Source organism: Heptranchias perlo, chromosome 8, assembly GCF_035084215.1.
Source record: "Heptranchias perlo isolate sHepPer1 chromosome 8, sHepPer1.hap1, whole genome shotgun sequence".
Lineage (NCBI taxonomy): Eukaryota > Metazoa > Chordata > Chondrichthyes > Hexanchiformes > Hexanchidae > Heptranchias > Heptranchias perlo.
This window is the reverse complement of record NC_090332.1, coordinates 80,379,211-80,395,384: the sequence shown is the minus strand read 5'-3', so window position 1 is coordinate 80,395,384 and position 16,174 is coordinate 80,379,211. Positions and strand designations below refer to the sequence as shown.

The 16,174-nt window shown below is 43.1% G+C and overlaps 1 pseudogene; it reads right to left on the bottom strand.

Moving 5' to 3' along the window:
* Positions 1–1,217: 1,217 nt before the first annotated feature.
* LOC137324844 (forkhead box protein K2 pseudogene) overlaps positions 1,218–16,174 on the bottom strand; it is a 56,334-nt pseudogene continuing 41,377 nt past the window's right edge.

Here is a 16,174-nt window from a genome sequence, read left to right as displayed (position 1 = left end):
TGAGGTCACTGACTCTTCCTGGGTACAGCTCCACAGACGCTGGCAGCCCATATGCAAATCGTTGTTTTTCATCTATTATGATAGAGGTTAAGGACCCAAAAAATCCGAGGACCCTTCAGGCGCTCCCTCCACATCAGTCTGCTGGGTGTGGATCAGGTGACCCAGGAACTAGGTTGGGACTTGGATACACTGAGATTGCTGAGGATGGGGAGGTTCTCTTTAGGGCAGAACCTGCCTTAAACATGACCCCCCTCCCCCCGACTTATGTCAGGGGAGAATGGCCGGAGTAGAGAATCCCCAGGTCAGGAATATCTGCAGCCAGGACCTGGATTATGCTGGGTGGCAGGGACACCAAGAGAAATGAGGCATTTCTCCATCGTACAGTGTATCTCAAGTCCACTTGAGGGGTCCAGGACCCCCAAAGAATTCCGCCTGCCTTCCTGTCCGACCGGCCCCTTTTGTAAATCACACTTCAGAACAAGGCTGCTGTGGAAGCAATGTGGAGATGGCCATCGCTGCTTGTATTGCTCACCACAAAAAATGCCAGCATAAAAGCAGCAGGGATGATTCCACAAAGAAGTAGGGTTCAACGATATGAACTGCATGAATTAAAATCCTAACATTAGTGTACATCTGCTTCTGTGAGTAGGATACCACTTTTATACTTTTACAGGATCTATTACTTTCAACAGCAGGCCTTGGAGTAGCCTGGTTCTGGCTCCATTCACATGAGGCACATGAAAAATTGAGTTTATTATAGGCATGTTGGAAAAGGTCTCACCAATCGTTATGTCGTCAAATTGCCAATGGAAGAAACTGGACCCAGCAAATTCACAGTGATGCCCGGACATCGACTTCATTTTTATATTTAAAATTTCCACAGGATAATTTACTTCCGAAAGGCAGGGTTCCAATAGACTGCAAAGTGCTGGAAAATATATGAAGGGAAGTGTCAACATTTTCAGGAGTAATGCCCTTCGGGCTTTCTGGAAAATAAATCTCACACCTTCAGCATTCAGAAATTTCTAAGCCCACCACTGCTCCATTGTCCGTTAGTTATCTTTTTCTCTGCAGTACAAGTAATTGGAAAGTTGGGTACACCTGCAGCTGAAGCGATGACAAACCCTTGTCCGACTGCACTTTCAGTGTAACTACTAGTTTTCACAGGTAACAGGCATATAATCAGGGTTGTTTTTGAGTTGTCACTTTCTTGGGGCCTATGTCAGCTTGTTGAGGCTGTCGGTCAGCTTGGCATTATGTGAAAGGTTTTCTACTGATACGACATCAATCAAAAGGCCTCCATCCAAACCCATCCAGCTCTCATCACGGAAATACACTGGTGCAAAATCACGGCAGAGAATGCTAGAGAAATCCCCGCTCATTCTAACACTCAGGTCAACTGCTCTGCAACGAATGTTTCAAGAATTTCAGACACAAAGGATCTAAGGCTATTGACCTCAAATCGGTCACCCGATTGCAGATAAATTGGGACAAACAATACTCTTCTTCCAAGTGTCTGGGGGAGGATAATTTTGAAGTGACAGATTAACTGAAAGAGCCACATGTTGACTGACAAGAACAATTATTAAAGAATCCAGTCTAAAGATGGCCTTGGTTTGAGAATGCCATGGGCTGTTTATTGCAGCAGTATATTTTATCAGCAGTGGTTGGTTTAAATCTAAAGGTTAAAGGTTAAAGGTCGAGGCACTTTTTTTTTTCAAAATTCCAAACCAATAACTTTAAAGTGAGTATCCATGATGCTATAATTTTGAACTACGTTCGCTACATATTTAGGATCAACTATCAGCTACTTGTTTTTTTAAATTTATAGCTGCCATGATGCCAAAACTTAGTTTGACATTTTACCAACTCAGGAGGAAGAACTACCCTGGTTGCTATGGCAGCAATAATGTGAATCTCTTCCTGAAGATTTCTTCTGGTCGGTATTTCTAGCGTTCCTTTTGAACATATCTACAATTTTGCTGGAAGTAACAACCAAAGGAAAATCTCAGGATGTGACCACAACAATTCTACTCCGACAGGCTTAAACTATTCACATTTCATCCAGCTTAACGTTACAATAACTGAAACTTACTTTCTTTAGAATGTATTTCACAAGATTCTTTGCGATGCTGAGGCCCGAATTTCCTTGGTTGTTCCTTCTGTAACTCTGATGGGAGCCAAGTTGGATGGATCGGGAATAGGGTGGGACCCAGAGATGCCGGGACCCGGCCAAATCTATGATTTCACACTCAGCCATGTAAGGATGGAGCCTTCAATCACCCTTTACAATGCCATTAATATGAAGGGGCCGAGTTCCCATTTTGCCCAGTCCATTGGGGATCCAGCGTATGTCTAGGAGCTGGTACTCACAGTGAGGGGAGGCATACCGACCTCCAGAAGGGCACGAGTTGTGGCCACCAAAGTGGTGGTGGGGGGGGGTTCAAGGCCAGAGAAGCAGCCTGGATCTCCAAAAATCTCAATAGCTGTCCAGATCCTTAAAGAAGGTGGTCCCTTTGGTAAGAGGATTAAAGGGGGCAGAGAAGCAGTTTCTCCGGAGGGTTGGGGGGGGGGGGGCTTAGGCTGGAGTGTCTATCAACATGGGGCTGGCAGGAGCCTGTGGTGTGCCCATAATGGCATGAGCACCTGCTGGCTCCATGCAAATGAGCTGGTATTCCACTGACCCCATGTACTCTGGCAGGGTCAGCACTGGAGGAGCTTGTTCGTGCCATTACTGCCATTATTGTGGCCCACAGGTATGTGGGCCCATAATGTTTAGGCTATTCAGTGAAATTCATGGGAGAAGGTTCAGTGCCCAGTCCGCAATGCCCGGTGTCTCGGGCATAAGTGGGATAAGTGGGCTCTCTGTCTGTTACCTATATGAGCTAATTTTAGTGCATTAACCCTAACCCTAACCCTAACCCACTCTAATGTTTTCATTTTCCTCCTGACTGCACCATTTATCAATCCTGCTTTTCTGAAATTGACCTGGCCATCCTTTTTATCAGACTGCATGAAAAGTAAGGTGATCTTGTTTGACCAATGTAAGGAATCTTACAACACCAGGTTATAGTCCAACAGTTTTATTTGAAAATCACAAGCTTTCGGAGGCTTTCTCCTTCGTCAGGTGAGTGTGGGATTCCTTGAAAGTTACCGCATATATAGTCAGAGAACAATGCCTAGTGATTACAGATAATCTTTCCAACTGCCCGTTATCAAGGCAATCAAAGGAATTGAATAGTGTTCAGACAGAGAGACATTAGATACAAGACTACTGAATATACAAATGGCCAGTACCAGACAGAGAGAGAGAGAGAGAGAGAGAGAGAAACATCCGAAAGGAAGAGAGAGAGAATGACCCGTTGTATTATAAAACAGATCACTTTTTTTTCCGCTGGTGGGGTTACGTGTAGCGTGACATGAACCCAAGATCTCGGTTGAGGCCGTCCTCATGGGTGCGGACATTGACCAGACAGCAGCCCGCAATGCCTGGATTGCTGAGTACATCAATACTGGCGCAAAAAAGCCTAAAGGACCTGGAAGGATGTTAGGAAGAAGCATTATAATGTGAGGATAGCCATTAATATAATGCAAAATTGGAATTACAAATGGCTGCTGCATTTAATATGCACTGTAACCACATATTTGAATGCAACAGCTAAAAGCATCCTAAGAAGAATAGAAAGTTTTTCAATCATCAGAGCTGCATCATCAACAACAACAACAACTTGCATTTATATAGCGCCTTTAACGTAGTAAAACCAAGGCACTTCACAGGAGCGATTATCAAACAAAATTTGACACCGAGCCACATAAGGAGATGTTAGGACAGGTGCCCAAAAACTTGGGCAAAGAGGTAGGTTTTAAGATCCCAGTCAGTCAAAGTAAGTTAAAAGGGGTGAGACCATCCCAGGGGAGGGATATGGATGATTTTCTTCAAATAAAAAGGAGAAATAGCTGTTTGGAAATGGGATTGGTGGTTTTGGGATGCGTATAGATGGTGACGATCAAATACTCCATGAGGAAAATGGCTCCTGTGCTGCTGGGGCTGGAGAGAGGGGGATGGGGGGGGGGAACGATTCTTGTCTCTATTCTAGAGTTTTGCTTGACCATCTTTGGCAATCGGGGAGTATTTATGCAGAGCACAGGAGATTAAATGGGTGGAGTAGAGTCCATGATAGGGCGATATGTTCTTGGTCTGTAGAAGACCCCATCCACCACCCTAAACATTCACTCCCTTCACCACCGGTGCACCGTGGCTGCAGTGTGCACCATCCACAGGATGCACTGCAGCAACTCGCCAAGGCTTCTTCGACAGCACCTCCCAAACCCGCGACCTCTACCACCTCGAAGGACAAGAGCAGCAGGCACATGGGAACACCACCTGTACATTCCCCTCCAAGTCACACACCATCCCGACTTAGAAATATATCACCGTTCCTTCATTGTTGCTGGGTCATAATCCTGGAACTCCCTTCCTAACAGCACTGTGGGAGAACCTTCACTACAGACTGCAGCAGTTCAAGAAGGCTGCTCACCACCACCTTCTCAAGGGCAATTAGAGATGAGCAATAAATGCTGGCCTCGCCAGCGACGCCACATCCCATGAACGAATAAAAAAAGACACAAGCTTGATGGGTCAAATGACCTTTCCTTACGCCATGCTTTCTTTCACTCTAATCAAAAAACAGTTTAGATTTGATGATACCTGATTTTGTTTGCAGTAGAGAGTGATAGATGTATTTTGCATTTCTTTGCATCCCATCATTAAAATGTACTAATTAATATTAATAAGATTTCAGGTAGGTCAAAGTGGTGAAGCCAGAGACAACTGGTAGGCAAATATATGAACAATAACAACCCTTAGTAAGTTGGAAGGTTATTTTTGGGTGCAATTTTATGAAAATCCTCGTCCATTAGGTTAAAAGTCCCATCTATTTTCAGGTTGAAATCACACTCATCAATAATGAATATGTTAACATGTTTGGATGAAATTCCTTTATCCACTATTGTAGCAAAGGAATTTATCCATTTATTTCTTGGTTTTTATTAATTAATATTGGGCTATCTCTACATAAGCAAAAGACATTTGCCTTTTTGTGATGGTGGTTACAGAGCATGAGCTAGTGCAAAAACAATTTAATTCATTATACAATCAGTCAGCTTGGATACATAGCAGACGTACAAGCTAGCAGTCATCATATTCAACAGCTCACACTGTCCCTGTTAATGTGTGTACAAAGTAAGTCTGTCTATTTGGAGGTCCTTGGAAGAAGTGGGGCAGTTGTTGACTCTCTGAATTTAATATTGTTTGGTTTTTCCATCGAACTCCTGTCTTTATTGGAGGCTTTTATTTTGTGAGCATTTTCACATCTGTGTTTGTATATGTAATCACATTTAAGTTTTAAAGTAACTAATGGCTTGCCATATTCTTTTCCCATTCACAGTAATTATCAGATGAAGAAAGGCAGGCCTATGATACATCCCTCTCATGAATTTTCAGTGTTATTAGTAAGTCATATACTCTATTCTCATTATAAGCCTCTCAGCTTTATAAGGATGAGTACTTGATCAAATTGAGAACCTGACATGACTCAAACTGGTCCAGTCAAAAACAATTCACTGAACTCCCCTAATTTGGACACTTCAGCTTTTCAAAAGCCTGTCCTTTAAAATAAATGGCCTTTGCATGCACCAAGGGGTAAAATATTTTTTATATTAGGTCATTAGTTTCCCTAGATCATTACTAGATCATCGCCATGTGTTAACAAGTAGCTATTTGTGGTTGGAGCTATAGTCAAAAAGGAAAAGCTCTTTTTAAAAATTGATAAAGTAAAATGTTATCTACCTGTTTATTGGATCTATCTGATTGCTACTGGTCTAGTAGTGGGTGCTTAATTCTTAGTTACAGAGTTTGGTTCGATTTTTACTCCCTTCGCCTGGCATTAATGGGGCCTCAAAATGGGGTCGGTAGCCTTACCGCCCCGTTAACACCGTCGATGCGGCCATTTTAAAAGTGGCCCATCTCTGGGTGTCCAAAGTGACCACCTGTTTCAGGTTATATGCCCCTTTTAATGTGGAAATTAGGGTTTTATGACGTAAATAGATCACCGATTGCCATTGTAGACTGGAACTGGTCAGAGTCTGCTCAGTGCAGGCTTCAGCCAGTTCCACAGGCGATGAAAGAGAAGAGTACCAGCAAAGCCTTTCCTACATTACAACTTCAAAAGTACTTCACTGGCTTTAAAGCACTTTGGGATGTCCTTAGGTCGTGAAAGGCATTATATAAATACTAGTCTTTCTTTCTTTCTTTCTTTCTTTCACTCCTCTTTCTTTTCAATAAGAACATAAATAGATTATGATCACTATTTCCTAAGTGTCCTCCTACCTTCAGGTCACTTGTCCTGTTTCATTACCCAGAATCAGATCTAACACTGCATCCTTTGTTATTAGTCATACAGCACACTGATTAAGGAAGCAATCTTGGAAGCATTCTAAGAATCCAGCCCCAATCTCATCAAAGGGTTCACACAATGGTTGTTAAATACTTGAGTTTTGTTCTTGTGTTTATGCCTGAACCCCCTCAATGGGATTATTGCTTTATAATCATTCTTGGGTACCTGGTGTTGTTGATTCTTTATTTGCCTAAGAAATATTTGGTAAGATTGTGTTTTGACCTGAAACACAATCACTCTCTGGTGCTTTTCTGCATTTGTACAACTTCTGGAAACTATAATTCAAACAGTTGCAACATTTTCATGGACAGACACAGTGACCCTAACTTAAAAAGAACATTTTATGTTGTGAGAGCAAAGGTCTTTAGCATTGATTTTTAGGTGCAGATGTTGTGCTATTTGTCCTATTCTCAAAACTATGCCTTGTGCCAGAACATTGTGGGGTTGTGAAAGAGATGACTACATTTAAAAATTCATGCAGGCTAAACTCCTATTTTTATTAAAAAAGTGAACTGAATGCATGTTGAGAGTTGAGATTAATGAACCAATAATGGGCACAGTTCAATGGGCACCAACCGTCCTCTGGTACCTTGTTGAAGTGACTACTCTTCATGTGTGAACCCAGGCAATGAAGCCTGGATTTTCTGCTTCCAGCCACCTGTTGTACTCAAGTGAACTGGGCAGCCAGGAGCAAAACAATTCACCATCGAGGCTCAAACGTGATATTGGCCACTTGTGTGAGGCACTGGAGATTGTCTGCCGGACAGGAGAGAAGAGAGAAAATTAAATATTTAAAACAAAAAAATAATGCTCCTACAGCCCAGGCACGTAAGAAAATGTTTACAAAAACAGGTCTTATAGTAATTTTCACTCCAAACGTACATTGGAAAATCAACCGCAAAACCCAAAAGTGCATCAGATCCAAATGCAGGTTAGATATAAGGGTACAGATACACAAATCACTAGAAGTAACAACACAGGTTAATAAGACCATTAAAAAAAGCAAACCAAGCACTGTGGTTCATTTCTAGAGGGATAGAATTGAAAAGCAGGGAAGTTATGTTAAACTTGAATGGAACCTTGGTTAGACCACATTTGGAGTACTGTGAAGGTCTGGTCTCCATATTATAAAAAGGATATAGAGGCACTGAAGAAGGTGCAAGAAAGATTTTCTAGGATGATATCAGAACTGAGAGGTTATACCTATCAGGAAAGATTCAACAGGCTGGGGCTCTTTTCTCTAGAGAAGAGAAGACTGAGGGATGAACTGATGGAGGTCTTTAAGATTACGAAAGGGTTTGATAGGGTAGACCTAGAGAAGATGTTTCCACTTGCAGGGGAGACCAAAACCAGGGGCCATAAATATAAAATAGTCACAAATAAATCCAATAGGGGATTTAGGAGAAACTTCTTTACCCACAAAGTGGTTAGAATGTGGAACTTGCTACCACAAGGGAGGAGTTGAGGCCGATAGCATAAATGCATTTAAGGGGAAGCTAGATAAACACATGAGGGAGAAAGGAATATAAGGATATGTTGATTGGGTTAGATGAAGAAGGATGGGAGCAGGCTAATGTGGAGCATAAACACCAGCATGGACCTGTTGGGCCGAATGGCCTTTTTCTGTGCTGTACATTGTATGTAATTCTATGTAAACTAAAGGTTAACTTCTCAGCAATATTATTCATCTCAGTCTTCAAAAACCTCAGTAGATGAATATTTTGGACTGTGAGCTAGAAATCAAGATGACTGAATATTTCAAAGCAGTTGGTTTCAAACTCAGTAAAGCAGCAACAGCACTTGACTTAAACCTCATCACCTTCCGAGCTTCCTTTGCCCTTTACAGTATCCATTCAGGGTTTAAGGAAGCTCTCCAGTTTTTGAGCTCCTTTAAGAGAATGGAATTTAGTCTCAGTGAGGAGATTCTGAATTGGCAGCCTGATTGTTATTACTCCAGTGTCTCCTGACGATTCAGTCAATACAAAAGCACTGTCAAATCTAGGAGTGGTGAACCTCCGCATAGCTCCTGATAATGCAAAGATCCACCAAGAGGCTCATGGCATTAAGGAATCTAGGTATTTTGTATTGATTTATGTGCTGTCATGCTGCATCTATCACTCTCATATTTGTGGTTCACAAATTTCTCTTCAAAATGTCATGGCTATTTCATCTCCTCTGTGGCGATCGATACTGGATTTTGCTCTATAACTGTCACTCATCCAACAGTCCAGTTTTAGTGGATTGCAACCCCATTTCAATCCTGAACTACTAAGGAAATGAGCGTGTGGGTTTTTAAAAAAAAAATTGACTAAATATAGTGCAAATTCTTGTTTTAATTTTCTACCTTCAGCTCTCCTTGTGCTGTCAGGACAGTTCACTCCAGTATGGTTTATGTTTCAGCAACATCGTCCTCTGCACAGCAGATGTGTCCTTATTTCAGTGGTGGACTGTCTGTCTATGACTAGCCTCTGATAGAGATTGTAATCTACACATTTCAAGGCATAGAATCATGTGGGTAGCAATTCCTTCGCTCCCCGCTGATTTTTAGAGTGCGAATTCAGCGTTGGACTTACTGATTTCGCAGTCCCACGCAGGAAGTGCGTACAAAAAGTGACTGCCGCCATATTGGTAAAGGCGGACTTTGGGCGTCCCTGGCGGCCATCTGAAACGAACGCTGGCCTCATTAAAATATGTTTGAATTAGGACCCCTTTTAAAAATTGATGCCTAGGAGACTTTCATTTGTGCTTTCTCATGCCTGCCCGCAAGAAAATGGCGTCAACACTCGGGAAGCTGGCTGAAGCAACGTTATTTAAAGGGGTCCCCACCTCTATTAAGGTAAGTCGCTGGAAAGTTGTTTTTGGCTACTAGTGATTTTTATAAGAACATAAGAAATAGGAGCAGGAGTAGGCCAATCGGCCCCTCGAGCCTGCTCCGCCATTCAATAAGATCATGGCTGATCTGATCCTAACCTCAAATCTAAATTCATGTCCAATTTCCTGCCCGCTCCCCGTAACCCCTAATTCCCTTTACTTCTAGGAAACTGTCTATTTCTGTTTTAAATTTATTCAATGATGTAGCTTCCACAGCTTCCTGGGGCAGCAAATTCCACAGACCTACTACCCTCTGAGTGAAGAAGTTTCTCCTCATCTCAGTTTTGAAAGAGCAGCCCCTTATTCTAAGATTATGCCCCCTAGTTCTAGTTTTACCCATCCTTGGGAACATCCTTACCGCATCCACCCGATCAAGCTCCTTCACAATCTTATATGTTTCAATAAGATCGCCTCTCATTCTTCTGAACTCCAATGAGTAGAGTCCCAATCTACTCAGCCTCTCCTCATATGTCTGCCCCCTCATCCCCGGGATTAACCGAGTGAACCTTCTTTGTACTGCCTCGAGAGCAAGTATGTCTTTTCTGAAGTATGGACACCAAAACTGTATGCAGTATTCCAGGTGCGGTCTCACCAATACCTTATATAACTGCAGCAATAACTCCCTGTTTTTATATTCTATCCCCCTAGCAATAAACGGCAACATTCCATTGGCCTTCTTGATCACCTGCTGCACCTGCATACTAACTTTTTGATTTTCTTGCACTAGGACCCCCAGATCCCTTTGTACTGCAGTACTTTCCAGTTTCTCTCCATTAAGATAATAACTTGCTCTCTGATTTTTCCTGCCAAAGTGCATAACCTCACATTTTCCAATATTGTATTGCATCTGCCAAATCTCCGCCCACTCACCCAGCCTGTCTATATCCACTTGTCGGTTTTTTATGTCCTCCTCACTCTCTACTTTCCCTCCCATCTTTGTATCATCTGCAAGCTTTGATATGTTACACTCGGTCCCGTCCTCAAAATCATTAATATAGATTGTAAAGAGTTGGGGACCCAGCACTGACCCCTGCGGAACACCACTGGCTACTGGTTGCCAGTCCGAGAATGAACCGTTTATCCCAACTCTCTGCTTCCTGTTAGATAACCAATCCTCCACCCATGCTAGAATATTACCCCCAATCCAGTGATTCTTTATCTTGAGCAATAATCTTTTATGTGGCACCTTGTCAAATGCCTTCTGGAAGTCTAAATACACTACGTCCACTGGTTCCCCTTTATCCACCCTGTACATTATGTCCTCAAAGAACTCAAGCAAATTTGTCAGACATGACTTCCCCTTCGTAAAGCCAAGCTGACTTTGTCCTGTTAAATTATGTTTATCCAAATGGTCCGCTACTGTCTCCTTAATAATAGACTCCAAAATTTTACCCACCACAGATGTTAGGCTAACTGGTCTATAATTTCCAGCCTTCTGCCTACTACCCTTTTTAAATAAGGGTGTTACGTTAGCAGTTTTCCAATCTGCCGGGACCTTTGCCGAGTCCAGAGAATTTTGGAAAATTATTACCAAAGCATCCACAATCCCTACTGCCACTTCCCTCAAGACCCTAGGATGGAAGCCATCAGGTCCAGGGGATTTATTCGCCTTGAGTCCCATTAATTTACTGAATACCAATTCCTTAGTGATTTTAATCGTATTTAGCTCCTCCCCCCCCCCCCCAGAGCCCCCTGTTTGTCCAGTGTTGGGATATTCTTAGTGTCCTCTACCGTAAAGACTGAAACAAAATATTTGTTCAGCATTTTTGCCATCTCCTTGTATCCCACCATTAATTTCCCGGTCTCATCCTCTAAGGGACCTACATTTGCCTTAGCCACCCTTTTTCTTTTTATATAACTGTAGAAACTCTTGCTATCTGTTTTTATATTTTTTGCTAATTTATTTTCATAATCTATCTTCCCTTTCTTAATCAATCCTTTAGTTACTTTTTGCTGTCTTTTGAAGACTTCCCAATCTTCTATCCTCCCACTAAGTTTGGCTACCTTATATGTCCTTATTTTTAGTCGGATACTATCCTTAATTTCTTTACTTAGCCACGGATGGCTGTCATTTCTTTTACACTCTTTTTGCCTCAGTGGAATATATATTTTTTGAAAGTTGTAAAATAACTCCTTAAATGAACACCACTGCTCATGTACCGTCTTACCCTTTAATCTATTTTCCCAGTCCACTTTAATCAATTCCGCTCTCATACCATCATAGTCTCCTTTATTCAAGCTCAGCACGCTTGTTTGAGAACCAACCTTCTCACCCTCTAATTGGATATGGAATGTAACCATGTTATGGTCACTCATTCCAAGGGGATCCTTAACTAGGACATTATTAATTAATCCTGGCTAATTACACAGGGCCAGTTCCAAGGTTGCTTGCCCCCTTGTAGGATCAGTTACATACTGCTCAAGAAATCCATCCCTAATACACTCAATAAACTCTTCCTCAAGGCTGCCCTACCCAATTTGATTTGTCCAGTTAATATGATAGTTAAAATCCCCCATAATTATAGCTGTTCCCTTATTACATGCCCTGACTATTTCCTGATGAATACTTCTTCCAGCAGAGTTGCAACTATTAGGATGCCTATATATTACGCCCACTAATGCTTTTTTCCCCTTATTATTCCTTATCTCTACCCAAACTGTTTCATTGTCCTGATCCTTTGTCCCAATATAATTTCTCTGTATTACAGTGATTCCTTCCTTTATTAACATAACCACCCCACCTCCCTTTCCTTCCTGCCTGTCCTTCCTGATTGTTAAATACCCTGGCATATTTAATTCCCAGTCGTTGTCACCCTGCAGCCATGTTTCTGTAATGGCCACAAGATCATACCCATACGTCGTTATTTGTGCCGTTAACGCGTCCATTTTGTTACGAATGCTACGTGCATTCAGATAAAGAACTTTCAAATATGTTTTGTGACACTTAGTTCCTGCTTTTTCCTTTTTTAACACTTTACCTTTTACTCCATACCTTCTGTCCCTTCCTGACACGCTTTCCTCTGTCTCCCTGCTCAGATTCCCAACCCCCTGCCACAGCTTTGATGCTGGGTTAATCGCCTTACGCCTTCTAGTTTTTATTTTATCCGTCGTGCCTAAAGTACACTTTCTTTCCGCTGCTCTACGCTTTTCCCTTTCACTTGTTCTTGAACAACTGTTTGTACTATTTGTATTGTGATGAAACACATGAACAGTTTGCAACATAGACTGCTGGGACGTTGATGTAACAGGAGTGGCCACGGTATACGTGACAGGTTTCATAGAATGTGAAATTTGGCGTTGGACAGTGATTAAAACTGGCTGGGTAGACAGCGGTGATCCTGGTGCACTCTGAGCATACCTTGCCTCTTGTATTACTGCTAACTTAGGTTGCACAGTGCTAGATTCATGATCTGTGGGGACTGGAGAACCTTCCCTGGACAGACTCTCTGGGGCTTGCACACCACTGGAGTGGGATGAAAACACACCAGGGTGGCTTGGAGAAGCTGGTGTGCATCTGGAAGAAAGAGGTCCTAAGGGAGTTCTGAAGCAGGTCATTCCCCTTGGCCTTCGTTTCCTAAAGGCCTGCTCTGGTAGTTTGCTTTCAGAAGCAGGGTCTATCCTCCAGAATGAGCCTTTCCCAGGCTCCTCCTGGGAACGTGGTACCTTAATGAAGTAGTGATTCAGGGAAAGATTGTGTCGGATGGAATTCTGCCAGCCTTTGTCTGCTGTCCTGTAATATGGATAATTCTTTGTGATGTGTGTGTCGATTCCACTTAATGTAAGCTGTTTATCTGGTGCTGTTGTGATCGCTTGAACTATTAACTGTGCATAGGAGTAAGGTGGCTTTGCATCATCCTTTGGGCTGTCTCCATCTGATGTTTCCTTGTCATTCTCCGAATTGTTCTGTGTATGGTCAGACATTATTTGCAGGTCACAATGAAGTCCACGACTTATTCGGTAGCCAGACGAACCAGCACCCCTGGGGCTGGAAGGGCAGGAGTTTGCAGCACTGATTGTTCCAGTAGGAGAAGGGAGGGGACTGATCAGATCAGCTATGTTGTCTGGAATGTTTATCTTCAGAGGGGAGATTTGTGGTTGTACTGGCCTCACTGGGGATTCTGGGGCCTCCTGTTTTTCTTTTTTTTCACTGCACAGTGCAGTAAATGAGATCTTGATGTTTGTGCTGGGGAACCTGAAGGTCCATAATCTGGGGAGCTGCAGCGCGGGCGCTCCTCTCCGCTGAAAGACGCCGTCCACCAACACCCCGTTCTTGCCCAGACACTTCAGGTAGAAACCGACGGTGGCAGCCTCCCCACAGCGGAAGATCTCCAAGTGCCTGCGGGAGATGAAGCTGGAGTGGCCCATGTTGACAGCCACCTGGCCCTGGCTCGAGTTGCGGCCGATCGTCACGTTCCTCTTCTTCATCAGGAACTCGAAGTCGCGGCCCTCCAGCCGAGCCAGCACCTCGGCCCCCGGGCGATGAAGGTGACCGTGGCCATTTCTTTTCGGCTGTTTGAAACACAAATCAGGAAAGGTGTATAACGAATGGCTGATCTGATATCACCTATTTTACACTATCGTCAAAAGTTAAAATAACCCCCGTGGTGAGAGATACTGCAGAGGCCCATTTTCCCAAATGCAAAGCAGTACAAATGTCAATGAACCTGGTGACATTTCCTCATGGCAATCTGAAGCTATCATGAGAGAAATGTCAAGATCCTAAGGCCTACTGAACTGGCAGAGGTTAAAAGAAGATAGGGGGAAAAACACTCACTCCTCCCCAACCCCCTGATTGTTGAAGAATTTTTATAGTTGCTTTGACTTAGAGAGAATGTAATTTAAAGACTGTAAGAAAAGTAACGTTTCAAAATGTTATGATTCATAAATGATTTGAATTAAATGTCTGGTTGTGGGTGAGGTATGACTAATGACATCTGATAACAGATGATACAATGACAAAGAGAATTTGTTCCAAGTCAACAATGAGCCCAAATGAGCCCCTCTCTTAATGGTAACCATAGTGATGGTATTGTTCAAACGCCTGTAGCCTATATTCTGAGTTTCAAGCCAGTGAACTTGGGTGACAATATTCCAAAGCTGTGTGTAAACATGTCCAAATACTGGGGTAGAATTTCCGCAGGCGTTCTCTCGGAAGATAAGAGGAAACCCTGGATACACGACACGTTTGCACCATTTCTCCATGGTTTCCGTTGAAGTTAGAGCAGAAGATTGGGAGAACCTCTCTGTGGAAATTCCCAGCGGGGATGTTTAAGTTCTTTGCTGTCTGATGTTAATAGAACTGCAAGGCAGTAATTTCTATGGTGACCGTGTAATGTTACATTAAACATAGCCATGAACCCTAGACTGTCACCTCTCTAATGTCAGCTGAGGCACTGCTGAATAAAGTACTACCCACACAGACTAGGAGGTACTGGGGTAGAATTTCTGTGGTGGTTCTCCCAATCATCTGCTGTTAACTTCAACAGAAGGCCGACAGAAACCCTGGAGAAATTACGTAAATGGCCTTGATATAAAAATTCCCATCCTTGTGTTCAATTCCCTCCATGGCCTCACCCCTCCCTATCTCTGTAACCTCCTCAAGCCCTATAACCCTCCGAGATCTCTGTGCTCCTCCAACTCTGGCCTCTTGCGCATCCCTGATTTCCCTTGCCCCTCCATTGGCGGCCGTGCCTTCAGCTGCCGAGGCCATAAGCTCTGGAATTCCCTCGTAAACCTCTCCGTCTCCCTGGCTCTCTATCCTCCTTTAAGTCGCTGATTAAAACCTACTTCTTTGACCAAGCTTTTGGTCACCTGTCCTAATATCTCTTTATGTGACTCGGTGTCAAAATTTGTCTGATTACGCTCCTGTGAAGTGCCTTGGGACGTTTTACTATGTTAAAGGTACTGTTTAAATGCAAGTTGTTGTTGATGCTGTTGTTAATGCCGGTTCTGCGGGGTTTCCGCGATCCTTACGCCGGACAATCGAAAGAATCCCCGCCAAGCTCTAAGCATATGTAGTGAACCCAACTGGAAGGTGCACACTTGTGGCCATTTTATGAGGACGGAACGGGTTTGGTCATTGATGCCCTCCATGTTTGGCGAATGTTGAGACCCACTCTCGAGGCGCACATAATGAGAATGAACAGCCGGTCAGGCAGCATCTGTGGAGAGAACAAAAGTTGACATTTTAGATGCAACCTTTTCCTCAGTTCCTGAAACATCGACTTTTCTTGACTGCTGAGTGTTTTTATTTCAGATTTCCAGCGTCTGCAGTATTTTGCTTTTGAGGAATGGCCATTTGGGTAAGAGATCGGTGGGGGGGGTCCCAGTGTTTGTGGATCTATACCATAATACTTAGCACTCTCTGAGAAGGGAAAGGAGGTCATTTGAGGGAGGAAGTGACATCATCAGAAGGCCTGGCCTGGAAATGACATCGTCTGAGTGGCTGCATATTGTGCCACTACTCATTCCCAAAAAAGAATTGATTAAGAAAGGAATGACAGGAAAGCCTTTGACAGCCCGCAGTTCAAAGAAATTTCTATCTCCTTGGGCCATTCAGTTTTTTAAAAAAAAAGTTTGGTGCTCAAGCACAGTGATGCTGCAACAAGCAATTATATAGCAATAAAGCTGCTCAAACAGCAGAAGCAGCTTTATGATTATAATATTAATCACACAGGGCCACACAAAATAGGAAAGTGCCAGGTTCAGCCCTTGGACTGGGCCAAATTAGCTGCTGTCAGCTGGAGCAGCAGTAGGGGCAACTCACCTCAGCTCCTCTGAGTTAGAAAGGGGATAAAATCAGGCAGGGTTTTTTTCTGATTATTATTGGAACGTGCAAATGAGGTTTC